The sequence below is a fragment of the Ammospiza caudacuta genome, chromosome 8, assembly GCF_027887145.1.
Source record: "Ammospiza caudacuta isolate bAmmCau1 chromosome 8, bAmmCau1.pri, whole genome shotgun sequence".
Lineage (NCBI taxonomy): Eukaryota > Metazoa > Chordata > Aves > Passeriformes > Passerellidae > Ammospiza > Ammospiza caudacuta.
The window spans coordinates 17,199,329-17,223,676 of record NC_080600.1 but is presented as its reverse complement, the minus strand read 5'-3'; the positions used below and the strand labels follow the sequence as shown (position 1 = coordinate 17,223,676).

The 24,348-nt window shown below is 39.8% G+C and overlaps 1 protein-coding gene across 2 annotated transcripts in view; it reads right to left on the bottom strand.

The window, feature by feature from the left end:
- Positions 1–23,779, bottom strand: part of SPATS2L (spermatogenesis associated serine rich 2 like) — a 125,865-nt gene extending 102,086 nt beyond the window's left edge. The window contains exon 1 of one of the 2 annotated variants that reach the window (XM_058809268.1): positions 23,711–23,779. The gene's annotated coding sequence lies outside the window, so the exon portion shown is untranslated. Of the gene's footprint in view, positions 1–14,564; positions 14,587–23,710 lie in introns of those variants that run through there. The other variant, XM_058809270.1, reaches the window with a different exon arrangement.
- Between the last annotated feature and the right edge of the window lie 569 nt (positions 23,780–24,348).

Genomic DNA, 24,348 nt, shown 5'->3' with positions numbered 1-24,348 from the left:
TGAAATGAAAACAGGCTTCTGAGTACCTGTACCTTGAAATATTTTTCACTATCTTCCATCTCTGCAACATATTAGAGCTCTGAATAAACAATAGCTGCAGACAGTAGCTTGCAGCCTCAAATCCAAATTTCCTTTTTGCAGAAGGAGTATGCTTTTCTCAGTTAAGTCTTTAACAGACTTTCAGCCATCTTGCCTGGAGTTACAATTTCACCCATCAAGATGAAAGAAGCTAATAATCAAATGTTAATTCCACCATTTTGTCTCAATATGCACTAAAGGAAAAGAGTATTATAATGTGTCTTTTTTGTTGTTGTTTTGTTATGAAGAGGCTTCAGGAAGATTCCACACCTTCTAGCATAGGCCTTGTTCTCTGTATATTCCACAGCAACATAAAACACATGAGAGCACTTGTAATGGTCAAGTTATCTGGGCATACATTCAGTGACACCTCTGTACCTAGGAGATCTCTGAAACACCTTGTATCCAGCAGAGAACTAAGATGTCAAGAAAAGTGTGATGGACACATTAAGCCTGAGGACACTTTAACTAGCACAGGAAGCTCAACAGTTATACAAACCCTGGATGCTGGCTGGGAGTCGCTATTGTATTCGCTATTGTAGAACTTTCCAGATCGCTGAAAGGTACAGTTTTGATCAGACCTGTAATAAATCAACTTGTTGCTGCCAAATAGGACAGGTAAGAACTGGAAGACATGACACAGCTGAAACACTGCAGAGATACTGCCATCTGTATGGGCAGCCCCACCCAGACCTCTATGTCAAGTGCAGCACTTTCGAGGGTGCAGGCAAGCAAAAAAACACACAAGAAGAAAATATAAGTGATTTGCCTGCAATTTGGCATCAGATGATAGATATGGAAATAGGACCTAGGTGTCTGACCTCTCAAAATTCTGCCCTCTCCAGCCCACCTTTTGGTTTTCTTGAAGTAGGCTGTTCATATATGTTTCATATATTTCTGACATGGAATGAAACCAGACAGTCAACACGTATGGCTCCCAAGACATCATTCCTGAAGTGAAGGACACCAAGTCCTTGCCAATGGTCTAACTTTTTTCAACACAAGGAAGTTGGAAATAAATTGAGAGTAATTTTTCAAATGTTCTTTCAAACTGCAGAGAAGTAAGCTTATGTCCCATCCCATTCCATCTCTACCCTCCTCAACATACAAAATATATGTCCTTCCGGTGAAGAAGCCAATTGAAAAATCCACCCTTCAGCTCACATTACTCATTTTCCTGCACAGAAAAATTAGGAGATTTAAATTAAGCTGACAGTAATAAAAAAGCTGTTGGAAATGTTACCAGGATGTGTAAGTCAGACAGGTAATGCCACATCCAAAGGTTCTCATATTTTATTGGTGATAAAAGTAACACCCTCAACCCCACTGTGGAAAGTCAGATGGTTGGAGACAGTTTTCAGCCAGCTGACACTCTCATCCAAGGCAAATGGTTTGACTGGGAAAACAGCTGCTAACATTGATTTTTGCAGTGTCTGTTGTATCAAGAACAATGTCAGCCAAGAGTGAAAGGACTGCCTTGGAAGCAAAATTATATACCTCTTCCTTTCATGCTTTGCCTGCAAGTGTGGAGAGTGACAGGAGACAGCCCCAGCTGTGGCAATTACTCTGCAGAGACCAATTCCTGGCATTGCTCCAGAGCACCGAGCTGCTGCAGTAAGTTGTGGCAGGGTAAGTCGTGGCAAGTCCTTGCTCTTCTCTTCCAGGGAAGGGAAATGGCCTTGCCATTGCCTTCCCAGGGCCCAGAGTCCTTGTCTGACAGCTACTTAGTGTTGGGAGGGATGTTAATTTTATCAGCAGGCTCTGCAGAGAAGCTAGGTGGGTGATAATGGCCAACAAAAGGCCAGTGAGAGTAGGCTGGTTACTTTGCCTATCTGCTGAGCTGTTTAATAATGTTTCACTCTGTGAACACTCTGTTTACATCTCATGTAAACAAACAAGATCCACAAAAACAACAAACATACAGAGAAATTTCCTTATCTTATACAATCTCACCCAGATGCCTCAATGATGGCACTTTAAAGAGCTGGTAGACAAATTTTCTGCACCTCACATGAGAAATTTTGAAAGACTAACATATAAAAAAATTTAAAATTAAACTTATAAACATTCCATAAAACAAGTAAATAAATAGAAACTTAACATCTGCTAACTATTGTCACTCAGTTGCTAATTTAGAATTTGGCCGAAATTCCATTTCTAGAAGTATTTTTCTGTATTTTTACAGTCTTACTCAACTCTGAAGCCAAATAACTCGTTTCAGTCAGAAATGCTGCACAGTGTGGGGCCCATGGCCTCTATTTGCAGTGTTTGTACCTTTCTGTTTCCAATTGAAGATTTGCTGTCTCAAAACAGTTTTGGGTCTGGAGCTGCAGCAAGTAAACTTTATCCAGAGGGCTAAAACCCATCTGAACTCTTTCCCTGAGCAGCCAATGTCAGCTGCAGTTGTTCCTCCCGGCTTGGCTGCCTATTCTTGCAGACTATCACTGCAGCAAGACAAACAGCCATGGCTACTGCTTCTTGCCAGCACTCAAAGAACAAATGACTCTGAAGCTTTCATATATATTACTCAAGTCCAACTTAGTTTTTGCTGGATGAGTTTCATGATCTGTCAGTTTCTTCACTACCTTTTGCTGGATGAGTTTCATGATCTGTCAGTTTCTTCACTACCAACACTTCATAAGGTGAAAGTCACTCTGTGTTTCTAGTTATTTACTTGGCTGTTAAAAACCAGACACTTTTTGCATGTGCAAGAAGCTGATACTCTTTCCAAAAATCACTGATCTCTGAGACTAAGCAGATATCTGATATCCCCATTCACAGAGATTTCCTATGAACAATGAATAAGGGGCGAGGCATTTGACTCTGCATCTTTTCCTTTTCAGCTGTGATTGGAATTGCTTTTGGCAGAATCCCTTAAGTAATGTGAATGTGCCAGATATTAAAACCTAAAATAAAAATCAGTGGAGCCTTCCAATAAATTACAAGCACATTAAATACAGTGCTGGCAACTCTAAAGGTCAGAAACACTGTTTTCTGTTGAATGCTTTTAACTTCCAGGCACAGAAATCCTTTCTGATCCATGCAGCTCAACACCTTAAAACACGGCAGAAGAAATATCACAAATGTAAATTAAATGACAAATCATTTAATTGACATTTGCCAGAGGGTAATCTTCCTGCTAAAGGCAACTTTCACCCTTTGGACAGGACTATATTAGCAATCACTAAAATCCCAAGACAGGAACACAAAATAACTCTCCACTTTGCTAGTCATCAGATAATACTTTCAAAACTGTCAACAGTCAGAATTCTGAGTAGGCGAGGACTCATATAGGTACTCATGGGATTTTCCAAAAACAAACTCAATTCCCATGGAAGTTAACTAGCAGTAAGCACTAAATGAGACTTTCTAATGCAATGAGGGATTTACCTGCCACTTCTAAGTGCCTGGATATCTTTCAAACCCAAATAAAGTCCCCTGTGAAACAGTTTTGCAGAAGTGACTCTGGGTTAGTTGTGAACTCCAGTTCAGTTACAGTGCACTGTGCAAAGTGAAGTTAGTGCCCACAGGACAGGAACTGCAGAAAACTCTTCACAGAGGGATTTGTGCCTGTTGAGGTGATGATGCAGCCCCTGCATCAGATCCTCAGCTGATGTAAATCAGCATCCTTCAGACCTTTCCAAGGTGTGTCTTTATGCAGTTAAATCAAGGAGTTCAGAACCCAAAAGGCACAAAATTTGGAACCCATATACTAATATTTTTTTGTAAGGTCAGGCTTGAGGGATCCATGTTCCTATTAGGAGCCACTGAAGGAGAAACTGGAAACTAATGTTCCTTTCAGTGTTCACCTAGCAGCAACTTCTGCTGCAAATTCATCTTCCAGCTTGATATTGCCTAAGCCATTAGTTTTGAATTGATTTGTAAGATTGTGTGTATTGTCCCCACACTAAAAAAACAGCACAAGCTTACATATTCCTGCACATAAAGAACATGTATATATGGGGGTTTTTAAAAAAGAATTTTAAGGAGAAAATGGCAAGCCTTTATTTTGTGACTGATTTATCAGTTCCTGGCTTATGCATATTGCTATGCATTTCTTAGCAGAAAGCTTCTTAGTGGGGGTGGGTTGCTCCTATATAAGCATAAATGCAAGTATTCCCTATACAGGACATGCCAGAAACTGGTCATTCAGACTATATCTTTGTAGAAGTGAAGAGGAATTTTTTCCATAGATATATTTCTTCCGCTCTACCCTAAACTGAACTCCCTAAACCCTTGTTGTAGAGCTACTCTATGCAACATATACCAAACATTCAGGTGCTTGAATTAAATACAGAATTTAAAGATCATCCTGAAACTTTCTCACATGAAAAAACACCAGGGAGGCATACACAATGCCCAGCCCTGCTTCATGCTGCAGACACTTAATGTTCCTCTGAGGGACACGAGCACGAGGCCAAGGTGCCCTCCAAACACTCAGTGAAACCTTTTCCCTGGTTTTCCCAAGGCCCAGTTCCTGCTCACATGAATGGAAATGTTTTATAACTATTAATAGGAGTGAGCTCTGTATCACAATAGCACCTCTGAGGACATTCTGTACCAGGTGCTAAAACGAGTAGGAGGGAGACAGCTCTGCCTGGAAGAGTATCTATGATCCTTACAGAACAACCAAACCAACAAATCTGGGTAAATGACCACCCTTTTGAACAGATGTACTTGAGGCACAAAAGGATCAAGTTAAAGGAGACCAAAATCACACAGGAAGGCTCATCAAGTCCAGAACTGGCTATTTCTTCCACTGCACAAGCTGAACAATTACTTTTACTGCTTGACTGTGTAGAAAATGCTCTTCTACATTCACCTCAGGTGACATCCCTAAAGGTGCTGCTCTGTTTGCTCAGACAGTAGTCTTTCACTAATTAAAATTAACCTTTCAGTACCAGTCTAGAAATTAATTATAGAAATAAGTAAATAAATTAGATCACAACCATGTTATCATCTTCAAGAAAGACTTTTAAAATTCAGTGAATTACCAAACACAATAACTGAACATAAAAGTCCTCTCTCCAGTGCAAATGTACACCATTTGCTCAAAATGCTCTTTAGTTATATGCAACAGGAACCTCCTCCTTTAATCACAGACATACCAGATCCCAGTCTTTAATTGAGCCACAGGGAAGTTAGATGTGCTGGAAGAGCTGAAATGACCACATTAATCTGAATCCGTGACATTTTCAGCCAAGCTTTGATTCTTAAGATCACAAAATAACTAAAACTTTTTCTTCCCAAGCATGCTGCTATTACAAGGGTTTGAATCAGCAGGAACACATGCATATTTTTCAGAGAGTAATTTTTCCAGTGACTTAATGTCTGAATGAATTTATCATGAGACATGGAAGTGTCATTAACATTCGCCCCAAGCAAAAGAGTAGCTTTGAGTGTGTCCACACACATTTGCGTCATTCCAGCCACGGTTCACTACCTTGAATACTCATTCCATCAGACTGTTTGGTCCTGGTAAACACAGAACAAGTTTTCCTGGCTCCTGTACTTATTAAACCAAAGGATCATTTTGCTGACAAGTGTGTAGCTGGTGTATTTCAGAACCCCAGAAAGCAATCATAGGTGATGTCTGAAAAAGTCTCCTTCATACAAGATCACAAACCTGGCTGGCACAGTAAAGAACAGAACTTTGGACTATATAAAGCCTTGCAATAAACCAGCAAAACATTTTGAGGATGGAAAGAGTGAATCTAGAAGAACTTCCCAAAGATGAAAGGAGGCTGTGCAGAAGGTGATTTGAAATGAAATTCTCCTTCCTATGAATCCCTAACATCTATGCCTTACTTACAAGGTACTGCTGCATCTTTCCAAACAGAAAATGCACACGACTGAGATATTTTTGTGAAGCCAAGTTTGTCAACTTTTCCCACAGACCAGGATAATTTTGTTTCCATCCAACTGCAGCCAGAGATCTGTTCTGCATCAACTGCAGATCCTCCCAGAACCTTCCCAGCACTTCCCCCCCAAATGTCAATAGCATGCAAATGAATTCCACATGCAAATGAGCAGTTCCATGAATATGACAAAACTGTCCTGTTATTCCAGTTCTGTGACTTGAGAAAAACAAGCCAGCTGCACTACCTATGTGTTACCCTTTATCCAAAACCTCTGTTAAGCACATAGTGGCCAGATTCAGAATAACACACACAACCTGATTGTGTCCTAGCCCAGGAGCTCACTTAGTGCAAAGCTAGGATTTATTACTCTGTTAGGTGGAAGGTAAAGGTAGCAAAACCCAGTTTCTAAAAGCAATAATGTGCTGTATGGGTACTGATGATTCAGTTTCTTCACTCTGTGTGAAAGCCTGAATAGGTTTTATATGAGTTTATATCAGGTTATTGGAATTCAGAATTCTCCTCTCCCCTACTTGCTAAGAGTCAAGTACTGTTGGTTCCAATAATCTCCACAGCTTTCCCCTACAGATCCACAGTCACAGGCTGGGAAAGTTCTGCCTCACTGCCCCCACACCTCTCCATGTCAGAGATGTGCACCATGGTAGCTCTGTCACAGTCCATATACAAAGCAATTCATGACAAAGCTTTAAACACTTTGTGATGCATCACATTATGAACTAACACGTTATTGTTTAGTTGTACCAAAACTTGTGGCACATTAGAAACAAGAAGAACAATCTCAGATCCCTCTCTTGGTTCACAGTTTTAACTTCCATTGGATAAATGTGAATAAAGAGGCTGTGGATGCATCAAGAGGCAAGATCATAATTTTGTAAAGAAAACTACTGTCAACACCAAATGATGAAAATTTTGAAAAACTGAACCACTTTGTCTCAGAGTTTTAAAAACTACTGGTAATTTATAGCTAGATTCTACTCCAGAAACTTTACAGCTCCTCCTGTACAATAAGTACACACTGTACTTTAACAGAGTGGGTTTATAGCTCTTAGCAGTTTAATGACATACATTCTCAGAACTCATTTCACAGAGTTGTACCACTGTACACTGCAAAAATTCAGATATCTTGTGTAAGCTCATGCAACAAAATTTTTTCTCCTGTCATCAAGTCCTTGCAGGAAACTTATTGGGTGACCCATAAAACACATCCTATATGCTAAAAGTGCCCTACTGATTTCAGTAGGGTGTCAGATACATCAAATATACTGACAGTTCTCACAGTAAGAACATTACTAGCACTTAAAACTGAATTACTCTGGCCATTATGAAAATCCTTCAACACAAGAGTTACCAGTACCAGCACTTCTTTTAACTAATCTATTAAGTTCTTGCAATTAGCCATTACATAATTCATTTCAAAGAACAATTTACAAGGGCAGCATTTTGTTTTCCATCTAAATCCTCAACAATTATTAAAACTTCAGTAATTCTTAGATGTTAATATCACCTGTTTAGAACAAACATCATCGGCTAAGTAAAGGAGACAACAGAGTTAATTATGTTGCTTCAGAACTGGGGCACACATTTCACTAAATTAAGGAATCTCAAGCAGCTGCAACAATCATAAGGTTCAAGAGCGATTCCTGTACTCTAAGAATGCAAAATTTGTGCTAAAGTCTCACAGATCCCTGGACTTCTGTCCATCCTTCTCATAAAAATTAGTAAAAATCCCATTGCATATGCCAGAGTTATACTTGGAAGTGGGAATCCACAGAGAAAAACGTTTGTGCATCAGTCTGATTTAATTTTCATGTTTGTAAGAAAGATGTCATGGTCCCAGGATGAATCTATGTAATACTATTCCAGAAAAAGCAAATATCAAGGCTTTATGTGATTCACTTTGAAGAAATCCTCAGACATCATGGCCTAGGAGTTCCAGGAAAACATAGGTATTGATTTCAGAATCACTCAGTTTATGCATCAAAAACTTTTTGCTTTCTTCACCTGTTTTTTTTTTTTTTTGGTAAAGGTTAATATCTCCTCAAGTATAAATCCACTGCAGCCACAGTATCCAGCTGGAGTCCCCTATCAGAGGCTGATTTAATAGAGAAGATTTGAGAAAGTTGTCCCTCTCCCCTCAGCTCCTGTCATAGAGGGCACATGTTCCTGGGACTTCTGGTGGACATGCTACAGTGACAATGCACAGCTCTCCTGCTCCTGCATCCACACCAGCCAATGCAGTTATCCTGGGAAAGCCACCTGCCCCACAGAGCCCTGTGGGAGTGGCCCTGCCACAGCTACACAGCAATCCAGTCCATTTCTCCAGGCAGAGGGTGTTTGTGTGCATCCACAACCAACAGTCCCGTCTCAAGTCTCATCAGGAGCCAAGGACTCTCCTCTTCAAAAGAACAGCTCAGCTGGTAATAAAAGCTGCTTGATCATCAAGTTCAAGAGTGAGGCATCAATCTTAATGGTCTCAGAGACAAGTCTGAAGCACTCTGACTGCCAGGCTGTGTTAAAGCATTCAGCTCCATATGGCACAGTATAGGAGCAAAGCCTCTCCCTCGGGAATATTTGGAGCCTGCTGTGGACAGAGCGCTGATGCTGCACATCAGTGAGGAAAACACACTGCACTGAAAGCTCTGTGTGACCTTGGAAGAGCCTCATGTCCCTGGGGAGATGCACAGCAGGACCACATTTCCCACAGGGCTCACAGCAGGATGCATTTGGAACTATAAAATACAACCTAATGTGAAGACATTATAATACATTTTTTATTTACAGCTGTTAGGAACTTACTTGTATGTCTGAAATCTCTTGGGTCTGTTCTTCCACTAGCCTTGCAAAATGGTCAGCAGCACTCTCCTCAGTTACTAGAAAAACAGTAGGAGCAAGCCAGACTAGAAGAAGCTCTTGATACAGGCTGCTGGTTAATCATTTGCCCGTTAAATTAAACATGTAAACAAAGCTTCATAGCAGAGATGCTTGCTAGGGAGTATTTATTGGCTCTTTCATATTTCCCTTCTTAAAAGTTCTTTTATTCTTCAGCACTGTATCTTGATGCTAATTTTATTACATTCAGCTTCAGCATTATAATCTTGTAGTATAAAGCATCACCAGTGGTTATGCAAGAAAAGGAATTTGAGAGAGAGCTCAAGGGCAGATATATGTCTGTTACAAGGTTTGTCAAAACCATGCATGTCTTGGCAGATGCTGTGAGTTGAGTGGCAATTATAGAGCTGAGATAATCACTGGGTAAGCCTGTGTAAAGTAATCTGGTGAGCCCACCTGCATATGGTCCTATTTCTATTACTACCCTGAAAGACTTTGGCACCCTGTAGTTCCTGTACTTTGATGTATCTTTATAAATCCAGTGCCTGGCTTTTAGTGGCCACTTTGCTTTTTCTGTCACTTAATAAGAGCCACACTCAGTAACTTTAGACATTCTGCAGTTAAGAAGATATAAATGTTTTGACGTAATAGTCATGACTACAGATGAATTTTTTTTTTCAGCAGCTGAACTGCAAATGTGCACAAGTGAGGAAAACATTTAACAGTGGTCTGTCAAGAGGATAGCTTAAACAAACCCACCAAATGGTTAGGATTGAATAAGTAAATTCCAGTTCATCAAAGTTGAGAACAAAATAACACATAGTTGTCATTGATGCAGAAAGTTGGAATATGCTCTCTAAAATGTTAACTACATATAGTTCAACCTAAAATTCTTCAGCCCACCCTAGCAAAGACTGCAAGGTAAGGTCCTTTTCAGTTAGAATGCTGACTATGCTAGTATGACAGATGTTCCCTGTCCCACTGGCTCCATTACTGCTTCATTCAATTTCTGTGTTTCCAGCAAATGTTGGCTGATAGGTTTTAATCTTTCTCATTCATGCTATTGTCTCTGTATCAGGCCAGTACAGATGCCTCCAAATTAGCTCAGAGCATTAACATTCCAGATTCTTCATCTTTTGCACAAGACTCATGCATCATATTTTCTTCTGTGAGTTCTCAGAGATGATTTGAAGATGCTTTTCTGTTTGACATATGCTTGTGTCAAGAGCTAGATGCTTTGAGATCTCCAGTACTTGCTTCAATTTTTCCTATTTTCCACTTCAATTTTCCAAATAAGCTTTTGGAATTGTCACCAGGAGGGAGGATCGAGGAAAAGGCCCCATAACTAAGTGCTGAGCTCATTTCACCATATGTGAAGTTGCAACTAGAAGCCAAGGCATTTTCTGTATCATCTAATCTGTTGCAGAAAACACCAGAAAATGGAGGAGCCAGGGACTTACCAGGTACTGGGCCAATACGAGAGTACTGAAGGCCTATCCCAGCTGTCAGCAAAAGCATTGGGGAGACTGGATCTGGGCCTAAGGCTTTTACATCTGAAGCTGGAAAGGTCTTGCCATAAAAAGAAAAATCTGCTTCATGCTACAATATAATCCTCTCTATTTCAACACTAACAGTAACCTTTTAAAAATTACTCCCTATGTACAGCCTCTTGATACAATAATGTTTGATGCCCATGGAAAAAAGCTGTGGTAAAAAGAGAATATTAAACAGTATGGAATACTGTTCTCTGTGTGTGTATCCATCAGATCACATAACAGACTTAACAATGACCTTGGACATTTTTGTAGATGACTTGGATGGGTCCTCTAATTCTACAGGAAGTAGAGCCTAGATAGCCCCTACAACACAGATTTTTTTACAGCTCTTTATTCAGCAATGCCTTCTGTAATTTTATTCTGTTTAAATAAGGGGACAATCACAGAGCAATAGCACCAACCAGCAGGTAAAATAATGTGTACATGTTCACAAGACCCAGGCCTTGTGGCACAGCTAGAAAAATTTCTAACAGGTTCCCATACAAAAAGTGAGATTCTCACACAGCAAAAACTGGTGCAGATGTATATTAGGAGAGCTCATAAGAGCTTCCTTTATGCTGTCAACTCTCTCCAGCTAATGTTACAGACATTTAAGGTGACTTAGGAGGATATCAAAAGCAGTCAATCCACTCTGATTTTATGGCATTTTAATGGATTTCTTTTGGCAGCTTAGGGGAATATGAAAAGGTTGCAGCATTCTGCAATACATAATTTAACTGCGTAAAGGGGAGCACTGTTGTTGTGAATACATGAACTGCCTATTAGAGCTATACACACCTACTGAAATGAGGGAGTATTTTTGGTTGGTTGAACAGGGGAACTGGAAGGCAACAAGCAGAAAGGCAGGTAACAGCCTAAGAAGTAACCATCCAACAAGCCAACAACAGGAGTCAGGCCCTCACAGACAACAAGATGCAATGAAGACACTCACAGCAGAGAACAGTCTATGTGACACACAGGATAAACACTGTACCTCTCATGTTGAGAAAGCCCCATCTGGGATGTCCTGTTTGTTTGGGGTTTTTAATAATCTTTTATTGCTCTACTTTCTAGTACTTTTCTCCATCTATATACCTTCATACTAGAATGGGTATTAAGAAATTTAGTTTGGGATTCCAGATACTTCTCACCTGACCATCATTACATGCAAAATACATTGGTCTTTCACAGCTAAAATCTTGTGATATAGTCCTCACTGAAATTGTCTAGCTTTAGCTTCCAAATATTAGATGCTACATATCATTCTCTACTAAACTAAGGGCTACTAGAATTATCTTCCCCACTTATATATTTGTTAGTATAAAACAAGTTCTCTCTAAGTCAAGACTGAAATGCATTAAGCCTTAAATACCTCACCCTCACGTCCTTCCCCAGTCTCAAAAAACTTTTACTTTCTACATGTATTTCAAGTGTCCAACTGACTTTTGAATGCATGGACACCAAAGAGTCAGGCAAGTTACAATGTGGAATGATTGTGCTAAAGCTGTTTATAACTTTAGTGCCTCCTGTACAACCACATGATGTTCCTTGTTTATATGTCCCACAAGCACTGCACTGAGCTGCAGGATTGCACTGGGAATGCACCTGCTCATTCAGATGGCCCCCCAGTCCCTGCCAGGGTTACTGTATGCAGTGGTCTGGTAATTTCGACCAACATTCACACCCTGCATTTCCCTGTATAATGTCTTCCTCCCCCACTATGTAACAGAATAACACCTGTACAAGTACATCTTGATCCTTGCCAAATGCAAAAAACTTACATGAAAAAACGTTCTAGAGCAACACAACATAAGGACTAGAGATCTAACACAACTCTTACTTAATTTCAGCATTCAGTCCCCTCCACCCCTTTATCTCTTCTTGTACACATGGTGAACTCTCAAGGTTTACACAGGGGGCCACAAGCAGGCAGGAAATCAGGACCCTTCATCCCTTTCCAGGGGCTGCAAGACCCAAACTAGTCTAAAACCAAGCACTCCACCATATTACCTATCTGTTGTTATACAAAAGCAATAAAAAGACAGAAGCTCTCCACATGGAAAAACAAGACCTGGGATGCACTTAACAAAAAGATCTAACTACTAAGCATTAGCAGAAACCCCTGTGTTGGCTGCTGCTAACACCTGTCAGCACCACTGAGATAACATTTGTTTCACACATGTCCTGGCTTGGCAGGCACCTGATTTACATTTTCACACTTTGTATCAGCTTTCTACACACTTGCTCTCTAGCATAGTGTTCATACATCAGACACCACTTGTGGTCTCATTTTTCAGGGCTGTCATAGCTAGATTATTGCAGAGGACAAAACTCTTGCTCTGAAGTACACCTGCATCAAAACACAGTAACCTTGAGGTAACATATGAATTAATGACACACAAATTTTAGGTTAAAAAGCCATTAACCTGTTAATAACCAAGCCTATTTAATTTTCAGACTTCTCCTTACTGCACTCTAATAGTGAACTCTGACTGTTAAATTAAACCCAGTAACCAGTAACTATGACTTCACTTGTCTTAACAGAATTGCACCCATTCCTAACAGTCCTAAATGTGGCCCAAAAGTCACTGAACTCACTTAGTCCCATTTTCTAAGGTGCCAAGGTAGGACACACCTGTGTCAAAACCCTCTCTTTTTAACAGCTTATAGTGAGCTGGCCTCCAATTAAAAGTGGCCAAACTGTAAGGTATGTGTTTACCTGCCCTGAAGGATGCAGTGGTGGTGAGAATGCTTTGTGTCATTTGCAGCTCCATGGGCAAGCATGATGGACTGAACAAGCAAGCAAAGATATTTCTGGGCAAATCTCTCAACTGAAGTTAACACTGCTTTTCTATGATCACTAGAGTTGTATCACTGAAGGAATGATGCTAAACACTTATGGACTGTGGTTTATTTGCAGCCAATAAAAAGTATTCATTAACTGCATTATGGCAGAGGCATAAGTCAGAGAACATATATAATAGAGGACCACATTCCTCAGACATCATGGTCTAAACTGACACAAGGGCACAGGGAAACAGAGAACCCAAGAGGCAAAGTGATCTATCCATGGTAAGTCTGTTGCAACGTTTGTAACAGTACTAAGGCATTTTGCCATTCAGTCCCTGTCCTACAGTTTTTCTCCAGAACTCTTTATTCCTACACTACAGACAGATAGGGATGTTAGGATTTTCCAGAGGTATCTGTCTAGTGTTAACAAAAAAAAGCACTTCTGAGTAATATTTCAGCCATACATGAGTAATTTAGTTGTAGCTATGATTGATAATGCAAGACAGAAAATATTAGCAACTTTTTCTTAACAAGTAGCTCTTAACAAAGGAGGCTCCAAATCTGCACACAGAGCAGTCAGCAGAGCAGTACAGAGACACAGCAGATTGCAAGAACTGCAGCTATATATCTTGAGTGCAAAAACCCTGACAGTCCCTGCAGAGATGTGGAACAGATTACTGAATAACATCCAGACAGATTCCCAGAGAATTACACAGACAGGTCTCCAATTGCATGAGTAAAGATGTCCAATTGCATGAGTTCCTGCAAAACAGACTTTTACTGGGCAGCAGCAGGCAGCAAACTTCTTGGCCCTCCAGAGCAGTCTGATCTGAGCATTAAATATTACAAACTCTGGGAGAGGTTATCACTGACCAATGAAAACTGTGTCCTTCCACCAACAGGATGGATGTTGCTGTCAGGGCTAGTAAGGATATTCCTCATGTGTTTCAGCCCTTATGTAATCAGGATATTCTTATAAGAAACAGGTTTGGAAATGCAGAGAGCTGCACCCCTATGAGCTCACATGCCTAGTATAAGGGATTAGCCCAGAAGGCTTAGATACTTATTTGTGTGGATGTTTATAAGAGACCTTGTTACTCCTGCAGCTTTCCTGTCAGATGTCATAGCTGAGGTGTTTTTTGTAGAGCAAGCGGAATAATCTAACCTGTGAGAGAAACCAGCAAGGTCTTTCACATGCCATTTTCACATGTGACTGTGCTCACATTACAGTATCATTAAAGCAGTGTGCAGTTACACCTCAATCCTTAGCCCACTTGTTTTGTCAAAGCAATAGAGCTCTATTAGTGAAAGCGTTGATACAATCAAGACAAAGAAAAACAATGAGTGGGACAACTGAGAGGAAAAAAAATAAACTCCTCCACTTGTTGTAATTATAGCACAAGAGTTCCATTATCATTACATTCAAGGGTTCCACATTGCTAGAGTTTCATACCTCCTTGATGTTTCTTGTAAGCAGGTCCTCTAAGCACTGACTCTTCCTTGTCCTCACAGCAGCCAACTGACTCCAGTTGCCCTCAACCAACCAATCCACTCTTTTATAACACTCTTCTTATTGGCTACAGCTGTGGCCTGTTAACAGCAGGCCTGCTCCTAATCTTTAATAATTGGCTCAGCTGCAACTCTTCAGGGGGTAAGATTACTTTCTATACTACCTTTATTTACTCATATTCTATCCCCCTACAACCATAGGCAGAAAAGCTTGGGTTCAGAGTCCTTCCCTTCAGAGGCACAGAATCAGTACAGAACAGGAATTAGATGACATTCCACAGGCCTCACTATAAGGAAGAAATCTATACTTGCCCTGCTAGAATGGTGCATATTAGTAGATTAAACACAGTTAATAAATTAATTCTTTACATCTTCCTCTATGATGTTGGGGCCAACAGACTCTCAGTTGGATATAACTGATAGCAGAGCTTACAACTTTCAAAAGTCTCTTAATTCTTAGCACAATCTTGTGATAGCAGTAATAAAGTTCTGAAAATATCTTACCTGGAGAGATAATGGTATTTTATTTAAAAACCAGAAAGGTAAACTACTACAAAACCAGGATATAATCATATATCAGCCCACTATGTGGTGGGAAGGATGGCCTATCAGACTCCACACTTCTCTTGGAGCAATGTTTTTCAGCAAGTCTGTGTTACAGGATATGGACCTATCTCAACAAACACAGAGGTGTTTTCTGTACACCACTACACATCTTGCAACCCAGACTTCAGACAACCAAAAAAAACTATTGACTCATCGCTGACTGGTAATGAGAGCCCAGATTTGCCAAGCTGTGTGAGAAAGTCTAGCCCTCAGCTACAAAGCACCTCCTGGAAGCTCAAGGAGTTCTGTTTTGGGTTAATCAACTGGTTCCCAAAGGAAATGGGACTGTCACAGTCACAATGGATTAGGAATTTTTTGTGCGTGTAGGCTCACATCTTGTGTGACTTGTAAATTCATTAACAGATTTCAAACAAAGTTGACAGAGGAATGGGCAATTCAGAGTTAAGAGGAAACAGGCAGCTAAATAGAGGACACTATCTTCAGCATCTGGCTGAGGGAACAGCTTTTGACATCAGAGAACATAGTTGGAATGCTACTCTTCTAAATTTTGCAACTATAAAAAAGTCAAAGTTTGCATAAATCATGAAGCAGAAATCTATAGAAACCAGATTTGTTACTTCATTTGTTCTTTTTGTTCTGAAGGAAAAGTTCAAAGCTTTTCTGGATGGGATACTATTCCCACATTGATTTGTCAGTGGTACACAAATCCCATTACAGTATCCCAGCACACATAAAATGGGGGACTAAATGCTTCCCCTAAGTGATTGCATGGTAGACAACAAATATAGTATTTTGCTTAAGAAGTTAAGAGGTTACTTTGGTACAAAAATTGAAGCAGAAAAAGGTTATTAAAGTATTCTTGGCACCAGCTTCCTTTCTCCCTCAAGTTCTTGTTTTAACTTAGTTTTCACTTTAACCGTGCCCTTCATCTTTATGGAATTTCATTGAATACAGAAAAAAGTGTTTTCTTTGCTGCCTGTGCTAATGAAACCTGTTGGTTTTGCTCACTCTGAGATGTAAGTGTGTCACAACAGAGGATTTTGCTGCCAGCATGACAGCAGATATTGCTGTCAGTACAGCCGGACTCACGCTCCAGAAGTGTGTGACCCTGGGTCATATAAAAGCATCTAATTATAACAGAGGGCTGTTATAGAAATAATCAATTCTACAAGCAAGAGGCAAACAGGAGCATTGCACAAAGGGCTGAGTAAATGTTACTTTGCTGATTTCCACCAGATACTGTGTGTTTCCAGTGCTGAAAGTGCCATGTACCCTTCAGACTGGGATGATGCATCTCAGGCTTGGCTGAAAACATTTCAGAGCCCTGATGGGTTTCATCTGACTGAGGTGCTCTGGTGGAACAAGAAATCTGGGATCATAAGGGAGAGATTGTCATTCTGCAGTCTTTAATAATATAAAATTTCTAATTTAATTTCAAGGTTATAAAACAACCTTGAGAAAAGTCTTTCAGGTCTCAAAGAGTTTATGGAGCTGACATGTGCTTTACTGTCATTCTCCTAGTGTCAGGGATAGAGCTTAAAGAAAATGCTGAAAAGCAAAAATATTATCTTTTCTCCTGGTACTCACTGATCTCCATTCTCCTCTAAGTCAGAAGATGCCAGTCACAACCCCAGGCCTATGAAGTCCTGGAGAATTTCCTGTGAGGAAGTTGTTTTGGTGGGTCCTGACTGAGTGCAAAGACACTGCCCTTGCAGAATCTCTGTTCTGTACATAATTAACAAGATGAAAGTGGACACAGAGTAAAGCAAGTCATTAAAGAGGACAAATAGGCTTTTTTCACCCAAGTTTATCCCAGCACAGGAAATGATGTGAGCTGTGAAGTGTTTTCACTGGACAGATTTGCATCAAACACCCACTACCTTTCCTTCTCCAAACAACAGATGAATCCAACGCGACTACATACGGTACACTCCTTTCCTAATTTAACTCCTGTATGGTTGTCTCATGAATCAGATGTTTTGTTGAAAAGATGGTGCTTTGATGCCAATGGAAAGGACTGAGAATAGATACAGAGCTGTTCAGACGCTGGCTCAGCTGAGAATTTAGAAAAAACCCAAAACCCTAATGACACCTGGCCTTTAATTTGCCATCCAGCATTAGATACATGAGCCACTCTCTCCAGTTCTCCATTAGGGCCAGGGACAAATGGCAAACAGAATCAATCCAAGGAAAAATGCAGTTTTTCTTTTGCTTTAACCAGCAAATTCAGGAAATACTTAATATTCTTACAGTTTACACAGAACAGACATTTACTTAAATAACAATGCAGCCACAGTATAGAAACTGACTGGAAAAACAAAGCTTGATATTTTAAATGATTTAAAAAATTACCACTTTCAGCAGTTACAGCTCAATGTCCCAACAGCAGTACAATATGTAAAGCTGCCGTCAAATGATTTCTATCCAGCATGAGTTTTTGAACTGATACCACTAATCATATTTTAGCCTCAGTGTAAGACAGTTTTTGCAGAACTAATATTATCTTGCTACTAAAGACCTTTTCAAAATAAAGATACCTCAATCTAATTAATCTTAATGCCATACAAACTCTAGTATCAGTATTGACCTTTTTACTTCCTTTAGAAATCACAATCAACATCCATCCTGCAGATTAATCCCCTAAATTGTTTCCTTGTCAAAGTGTCATGCTTTTTCATTAGTGATAATAGCTAATTGCAATTCTCTCCAATCTGCTATGCAGATAATTATCTAAAACAGACTTCACTGCCAGAGTATGCATGTTGTCTCTGTTATATAGTAAAATGTACCATCATTATTTGTATCACCATAGTACTTAGATGTCCCAAATGATGCTCTGCTTTTCATCTACTAGTGCTGTACAAACACAGAATTAATCTAGCACTTCAGTATCAATAAAGTCATGTTCACATTTGAGAGCCCTGGTGCTTGGGTCTGAGCACATGTGTGCAAAAAGCATTGGATGAAAAGCAGACCAGTCAGTCCTTACTGTCTGGAGACAGGAGGGTCATACAAATGAAACCATTTCATCCAAAATCATTAAAAACTTCAGAAGGGGCAGAAACCAAACTCAGAATCTTCTGATTCAGGTTTACAGCTTCACAAATAGCTCACTTTCAAGCATTTATATAGTTCATACATGCCACAATCCAGACTAGAACAACTTTAAACTCAGTTGTGATAACACAGCTGACATTTCTTAATTACACAGGCAAAATACAGTCCTGGTCTCCAGAATACATTTGGAGTACTTTCTCTCTAAAGAGAGAGGAAAAGATGGGAAAGGCAGACAACCTACAGCAGCAACATGGAAAGAACCTGCTGTATTTATACATCTATTTTCCATGTACATGATTACAGCCAAGAGAAGGGCAGTGAACTGACAGCACTATCCCCTTCACATCAGTGGTGGGCAGAGTGCAGTGAACCAAGATTCTGAAAGGATCCCCCAACCAACTACCTGAAACAGCCATTTTAACATCTTCCTGAAGAGGCACAGAGGTGAATTACAAAATACAACATTCAGGAAAAATATTCCCAAAAACCAAAATAGGTTGAATTTTAAAGACATTGAGAAAATGCACACAATCCTTTAAAGGCACAAAGTAATTTAAAAAAATTAAATGGAAAAGTTCACTTGAGATGTTACTGCTCTTTTCAGTAACACAAAGAAGGACAAAAGCAGCAAGACCTGTGGGATTCTGATGGGAAGGGAAATTAAAACAAGAGAATATTAAATTGTTCTTCTTGGGGAGTTTAAATTGGTATAAATTGCAGATGGAAAGTGATTGGGACTGCAATAGATGCTGATGAGATTTTGAAGGGAAGCAGACTCGATGATATGTACTAACCAGGCCATGTCTTTATGAAGCAGTCAGCATCAACTAGTTGTAACTCATGAACATTTCTGGCTTCTTCAATAAGCCTAGGGAATTCTTGTCAACATTTATCTGAAGTTCCCACTATTCTCCAATAACATTACAGCCCCAAGAAATGGGCCTACTAAGGGCCCCAAATCTCTGCTTGTTCATTACCTCCATCATCACTGCAACTTGCAAACACACCCTTTCATGCCAGAGGGGGCTTTCTTCATTACCATCTGCCTTCTCTCCATCCTCTTTCTGGCTTCTGTACCACCACCCGTCTGCAACTTACATGACACCAGTGCACAGAAAGTTACAGAGTTTATGGTGATTTATAACCAAAGGAAATTCTGAAAATTATTTGTTGATTGGCACAGTAGGTAACAACTTCTTGACAAAATTTACTCTGGTAATTGGACTGTTGTAATCAAACCATGTCCTCACTTACTTGTAAAAGTTAATCTGTCAATAAATGATCAATAACAAAGTTATTCCCCATTTGCCCAAAGTTAAAATGGCCACAGCTATTTAAAAGACTTCACATTCAAATATTGCCGTCAGTGCTATAAAACAGAAGTTACTGATATATACTCCTAATTACAGCCAACCTAAAGACCTTTCTGAGTGGAGATTTATATAATTATTACCAGACTGCTCTTATATTTTTATTTCAGTAAGTCACAGTGCTGTTGCCAATTCATAAAGCAGCTTCAAGATCTGTTTGTGCTGAAAGACATTAAGATATAAGGACAAGAAAATATTCACTAAAGTTTAAGGTCAACAATATGTCATGTGAAATATATACTGAAATTAATTAACTGCAAATATACCACATCAAATATTCCAGGAGCTTTACTGTTTATGCCTGTTTAACTTTTATAGATATATACACACATATATACACAAACACACTCATAAACATATATTTCCCAAAAAATAAACTTCAGATCCCTGGCAGTATTATCAACATATTACCATTCAGATATTGCATGTACCTCATTCTTTGGCCTGATAGCTATCACATGAACTTTGAAAGAAACAGACTCCTGTTTCTAATTAATAAGAACATAAAAGTGTTTACGCAGGAGGAGAACCTAGAGAGTTTATTACACTGAGGCCTGTCCAGAGCCAGTGTGGTTTTGTCATGTGTATGTTAAAACTGACACAGCCAAGTTTGGTTACAGCCCGTAGAGCATCTGCAAGTCATTTACATTTCAAATGCTGCAATGATAAACACACACAGCTCTGTGACTCTCTGATGGCTACATCTCAAAGTGAATGAAGGGAAAGCACTCAGAAAAGGTGAGGATAAATTGCTTAAACTGAATTTGGGGAAGGGTGGGAATGAAGAGGAAGAAGCCCAAAAGATATTTCTAAGGACCTGAGCAGAACCTTTTTTGCACTCCCTATTCTACAGAAAGTTACTCCTGCCACATTTATACTGTGGAGGCATCAACCAGGGAAACATGGCTATTCAGACAGATAGGAAGTGAGTTTGCTTATCACACAGCTGCCTGACTGACCTCATCATAACTCCCCAAGGGAAAGCTCATTTTGGGCAGAGACTGATCCCAGCACAGATCTTGTCTACTCAAGACCAAACTTCTGACTCCAGCCTGAGCTAAGAGTTTATTTCTTCTCATACACTGGACAGGGCTCCTTCTCACATGTTCATTTTAATCACAAGAATTAGCCTTACTAGCAGTACCAAATCAATTACTTCAATGTAAGTATTATTTAGGCAGACCCAAAGAAGTCTTTTCTGTCTGTCTTGCTTTGAAGTTAAGAATCTTTCACTCTTATTTCAGATCTCTAAGGAATGAGAAAAATGGCCAGAGTCAGATCTGTATTCACACTCTCACTGTAGCTAACTCCAATGAATAGTCCTGGTGGTAGAATTCTAGTTTAAGGTCTTTTTGAAATAGCTTGGGGTGTTGGTGACCCTCTAATCTGCTTTATCCATTCATACAAGATCTATTAAAGGACTAACAGGATGTGGTGTAAGTTAGAAGGAATGTGTTTGGACAAGCACTTTGCATTATGTACTTCTTGGCTATGGCTGTCAGCTTCTTTATAATTTTTTTTCTTTTACAAGCAGAAAAATTACTCTAAATTTTCAGCACATATAAAACCCCAGTAACAGCCTCCTTTGAAACACAGAAAAATGTGTGTACTTGAAAGAAAAGTTTAAATTTGGAAGTTCTAGAAGTTTTATTGGTATTTCTGACATTCACATCAACAGAGACCATCAGCTGACTCCTCATTGGTGACACCTCTTCAGAAAAGTCAGGTGATCTCTGAAGAGTTTATACTTAATCAAAAGTTATCAGTATATTTTTAGATCTGGATTTACACAGCCTACTCTCTTTACTCAAACCATTTCCTATTAAATCCAGAGGACAAGTGTTCCAGTCAACCACAGCCATACATGTAGTAAATGTGCCTCCAAAGCAGCTTCAAGACTACTCTAATTTACAGTGGTAGAAGTAGGGATGAGGAAAAGCCAGTTAAAAAAACTGTCTGGCTTGAGGATTATGCAAGCAAAAATAGCTCTGATTTCTTGCCACAAAATAAGCAATTACAGCCTGGAGGCCTGGCTATAACATCCCAGGACAACGATGATAGATGGATTGTACTGCCTTCATGCTTTTAGCAAGGGACTGGAAAAGAGAAGACCTAATTTCTGTTGTGTCTGCTCTCTCATATGTCATAATGGCCACATTTTCCTGTAATTTTATTGCCACAGTGAGTATGAATGTATGTCCAGTTGTGGGTATTTTTCTCACTCCTTAGACAAGATCTAAATCTTACGGCTGAAAGACAATGAGGAAAATTAATTGTGATCATGAAGGTTGAATCTGCACAGATGAGCAGGAATACATTACCTGAGTTAATGTTTTCCTCATTGTTCTGCAAATTTAAAAACGAATCAATAATAAACAGCAAACAGCTACAGAAACCATAAAAGTATGATTCCATAATGGTGAAATAATGACAGCCCATATACTGGGTACTGTTACTGTCTGCTCAAGTGCCTCATGCCAAATGACCTGAGTCATTTGATTTTGTGTTGATGATGGACCAGGCACACAGGGGTTTAGTTCACATTTCTGATATGCAGGGGCCTTGCACAACCCAAACTCACATTCACAGAATCTCATTTGCAACCAATGCAGCAACAGCACCTCACAGGATCAGAGTGAAAGATACACAGAGATATCAATGCTGATACAAGTTGCTTTGGCAAGAAGATGACACATTGCTGTGCACACCTTACCACCATTCTTCCTAACATTCTCAAATGACATCATTGCTTCCTATGGTGCTACTTGTGATTCCTGCAGGTATAAGCAGGAGTTGATAAAAGCGCAAATTCTCTGGAAACAGTCATGAGAGAAGCAGTAAAAAAAAAGGGGCAAACACGAATTTTTTTTCAAGTAGTACACCAAACAATTTGTCCTAAAGACAGCAAAAGTCACATCAAACAATTATTTTTCTAACTAAAAACCAGTTGAGATCACTACTGGGAGGAGCTACCATGCATGCAGACAAACAGGTGGCCCTGAGTGGAAGTGGCATGGCAGTGGGACACTGTGCTTAACACAGAACACATGACACAAAGAAGTTTGCAAAGAGCTGCCTTTTTACATACTTGTAGGCACACGTGGGCAGAACAAGCCCACACAATGTTGGAGCAGTACTGTAAACTACTTCTTCTGCAAAACAACAGTTCTGGGCATCTGGCCATGTAACTGAATACAGGGATGAGTCAATCCTAAACCCAGAGATGCACAATAAACTAAACAATCAAAGGGTTTACAGCTAGTGAACTTGGATAAACACATCTGTAACAATTTTTACTTTGTTAAAGATCCAACACCTCTGTAAAAATACTTCTTACTCTGTTTACTCCTGTGTAATTGCAGGCTTGATAGGAATCCTAAACATTTTGGTTGGGAAAGTGGAAAAGGTAGAGTGACTGAAATGGCAAAAATTGACCACCACTACCAGGTATGCCTGGTATAGAGAGCATTGCAGCAAAACACTGACTTCAGTTGCCCAACAAGCAAACTACTTCCTGCTTTTGAAATTGTATTTCTGGGCTCAAAAATATATAGACTAATGACAAGCATTCAAAAACCTTAGAAAGATTTGGCTTTGTCCAAAATGGGCTGGTTAGTGTGAATCTATGATTTCTACTACTATAGCTACCCATCTTGTCTATTTTTATGGTAAAAGATTCAGCTGAGTACCTTCTTTTGTTTGGCAACTCCAATGAAGATAGGATTGGAAGACAAAGACAGGAGCTTGATTTTTAAATTACTCTCTGGTGCACATCAAACCAGTGTCCCAGTTATACTAAACCTATTCAAACCATCTGTGACCCACAAACTTCTGTGCTTCCACAAAGGTGCACAAGTATATCTCAAGCAGACAGACTCATTCTTGTACTGTGGGGTCCAAGGTGCAGTAGGCAGTTGAAAAAAGGTGATGTCACAGAAGTATCAGCAAAGCAATATTTATGCTTGAGATGGGCAACTGCTAAAGACTGGAACAACCTCCTGTTAGAATTATTTGGAAAAATAAAAAAGCCAAACAAAACCTACACTCCCCTTTCAACTAGTTTAATAAGAGAGTTCCATAAGGTTACAACACATACCCTTAGCTGGTGCCAGAGATGAAGTGATTCTTCAGGGGACAACTTCCAGCTCCAGGTCAATAGTCTAAGCCATCCCCTCAGTGTCCTAAAGGTATCTGAGATGAAGAAAATTAATTCTGGGAGCACATTTGGCAACTCACTTAGCACAGGTTGTGCCACAGCTGCTCTCTGCCCAGCTTTGTCACTGAAACTGGGAGATGCCCCCAGAGCTCTCTGCATGCTCTCCTGCAGGAGGAGCCAGCCACGCTGCCACAGCCATGGCAGCCAGCCAGGCCAACCTGCACTGCTGCTCAGAGCACAGGCACTACAAACAGCATGGCCAGAACCACATCCTGGACATCTGCACTTTCCCCTTGCTAGCCCACCTCCATAATGTGCTCTACCATCAGTCTTGAGCTCCCATTGCTAACCCCTGTTTTATTTAACTGCTTAGAGCAGAGATCAGAAAGGAAAAATTCCCTGTAGGGATTATTACTAATTTAGTGAAATCCTGCAGGGACTCAAAAAATCTGCACTAAAATGAAGCATGCCCTGGAGTTTTCAAAAGACTAGCAGAGTTTGAGACAAAACAGGTACTCTCAAGCTGTCACTGCTTTTCTTTGCAGAGATCCAGCTTTGTGGAAAAATGCAATATTTTG